The sequence below is a fragment of the Neomonachus schauinslandi genome, chromosome 6, assembly GCF_002201575.2.
Source record: "Neomonachus schauinslandi chromosome 6, ASM220157v2, whole genome shotgun sequence".
NCBI classification, from domain to species: Eukaryota; Metazoa; Chordata; class Mammalia; order Carnivora; family Phocidae; genus Neomonachus; species Neomonachus schauinslandi.
In genome coordinates, this window is record NC_058408.1 from 126,256,390 (window position 1) to 126,259,472 (window position 3,083).

The following is a 3,083-nucleotide window of genomic DNA, read 5'->3' on the forward strand; positions in this document are numbered from 1 at the left end:
TCATTTCAAGAACCTACTGCCTAACTCAAGGTCATGAAGATTTACTCCTATTTTTTCTTCTACGAGTTTTATAGTTTTAACTCTCACATTTAGGTCTATGAGCCACTTGGAGTTAATTTTTGTGTATGGTTTAAGGAAGAGGTCCAACTTCATTCTTTTGCATGTGAATATCCCATGCCCCATTTGTCCCAGCCCCATTTGTGGAAAAGACTATTCTTTCCTATTAAGTTGTCTTGATACCCTTGTTGAAAATCAATTGACCATAAGTGTGAGGTTTTATTTCTGGATCTTCAACCTATATGTCTATCTATACACCAGTGTCATACAGTGTTAATTACTGTAGTTTTGTAGTTTGTTTTTTCTCCAACTACAATTTTTTTTAATAAAGAGAATTATAAAACATGGAAAAATCAGCTCAGAAAGTCCACTTACTTCTTTAGTAGATCATTTTTTGACACAGTAACATCAATTTTAAATACTATTACATAAAGCATGATGGAGAAAAGAAATTTTGCTTTATAATTAGAAAAGTCACAATAAAACTTGCCAAGAAAAACAAAAACAAAAACAAGCCATTTTGAAAATAAACACAGTCCATGCCAAACTAGTATAAGATGAAGCCAGGAGTCTTTAAAAGGAAAAAACTTTCTTCCCAATATTTTCTCTCCTTTTTATGGTTTCTGAAATTGGGAGACTGTCAAATTCAAAGGTTGCTGAGCTGTTCTGATTTGGCTCTTTTGGTATCTGTTTTTTCACCACGCTTGTCCTTGGATTTATCTTCTTCCTTAACATCTACTTTTTTTGTCCTCAGTTTCCTTCCTGTCTTCTTCAGTTCTAGTTTTCTTTGCACTTTCCTATGATAGCCATATTTCTATGACCTCCTTTTCCTTCATCCTCAGAATCTGAGAAGCCCTTATCACAAGCTATCTGTTTATCTGGTATTCAAACAGAAATTCTCTTGTCTGAATCTTCTCCATCTTTATCTCCACTGTCTTCATGAACAGCATCTTCTGGAGTAGTTTGCATCTGGATGCCAGGTGCATGAGGTAGCATGTGTAAATATTCAAAAAAATGCTGTTTTATCTTTTCCATATATTCCATAATGTTCTGGTTTGTCATGTTTGAAGGGCTAATATGCAGTTTGTAGTCTGGTCCAAAATACTAAAAGTAATCATTATATGGCCATTCACTGGGAACACCTCACAATTGAGGGCAACTGCAGTATTACATGTCCAATATCGAGCAACATTACATATTGTCTACCCACCTCCCCCAAGCATCAGTAATGGCATATGGAAAGTTTTTACCACTTCTACACATTTAGCATGACCTTTGACTGTCAGCTTGAAGCAACCAAGTCTATCACCAGTGAGTCTGCACCACACTATGACACCCCAGCCCTAAGTTGATACATCTCTATCACTTTTAGGATAATAGGCTTACATAACTTCCCATGACTCATCATCTATACCATCTCTCACTGGAAAGTTGACAGCAGAGTATTTGCCTTTTTCTGTACCAATATCCCTAGAGTCTCCTGTTCCAGGTAAGTATTCCCCATATTTATGGAATAGTAGTCATTAAATGATCTGCTGCTTAAAAGCTTCTTGAGTACCATCACCATGATGAATATCAATAATAATATGTAAGACTCTCTGAGGATACTTCAGTAATTCAAGGATGGCAAGTACAATATCATTAACACAACAGAATCCTATTCTTCTGATTTCTTAGTATGATGTAATCCTCCAGCCCAGTTAATAGCCATGTTGGTTTGTTGTTGGTTTAACTTCACAGCCCCAAGCACCAGTTGAGAGCTTATAAAACTCAGTCCATCAGACTCTGGACAATCATCTCCAACACTAAATTTCTGCATCTGCTTACTATACTCAGACATGTTATCTGGTCTTACTGAACGTAAACATTTGATGTATTCATCACTGTAGTATTTTGTCATTTCTTCAGCAGTGGTCTTATGGGACTGTATATTTCCATTTTTCTATATAAGCCATAATTTAGCAGCAAGTTACAGGACATGAGGATTCTGAGGTTTCATGGGCTGACCCCGTCCATAATAATAATTTCCAGTATCACCATCATAGTAGTAGCTGACTTTCTTCTTGCCACCTCCCTAACACTAGGCCATGGACTCCCAGACCACAGCTAGCTCCCAGCTCTGGCTCCTTCTGCTCCTGCTGCTGGGCCTCAATCCAACTTGGGGGTGGCAGTGCCATAGAGAAGGGCAGGCTGGCAGATGGAGAGAAAAGGGTGATGGGAGGGCTCAAGAGCACCTAGTGTATACAGTAAAATATTGACAGTGATTATCTCTGTAGGGTAACATTTTCATTTTTTTGCTTTTTGCTTTTCTGCATTTTCCACTTTTTATGTTGAACACCTACTATCATTGTAATTAGAAGCAAAACATATCAACTGTTATTTTTGAAAATACTAATCAAATGATTGGGTAAGATAATAAGGGGGAAAAAATGTGTGCTGACCAATCCTGTTATTTTTATGAACTTATGGAAAATAGTAACTGGGAGCCAACCATCTCCTGCACAGAGGCAAGGGTATATGGAGTTCTGAATTTCAGAGAGGAAGAAAGAAGATAAAATGGCCAACGTCTTTTTGATGGCCCCTGGTTCTAAGAATTAGGAAATTAATAATGGTTAATAGTTTACAAAAAAGAAAGGAACTTGTACATTTTGTTTTGGAAAAGTATTACAAAGGGGAGATCAACAAAAGTTTGCAAAAGCAAATTCTTTTGTCATCTGGTAATACATGATATCTGATTTGGATTGACTTTCTTTGGTTTCTTTAAAAACCTGCATTGTACTCAATTACCAAACAAAATAGTTCCTGGATGACTTACCTGATCTTACTGGTGCACAGATTTAATCGTTTCATTCAGATTTGGAGAGTTCTAACAATTTGATTTGATTGACTTTGCTATCACCAGTGGATTACTTAGTTACGCCATAAATTCAGTGAAGCTAAAAATTGTCCAGAATGTGCACGTGTATGACTTCGGTGGATTTATTTGTATTTACCATTGAAAAAAGGCACAAAGCATTCTGTTTACC

The 3,083-nt window shown here is 36.7% G+C and overlaps 1 pseudogene; it reads right to left on the reverse strand.

The window, feature by feature from the left end:
• Positions 1-703: 703 nt before the first annotated feature.
• LOC110589472 lies at positions 704-2,146 on the reverse strand (annotated as a pseudogene).
• Between the last annotated feature and the right edge of the window lie 937 nt (positions 2,147-3,083).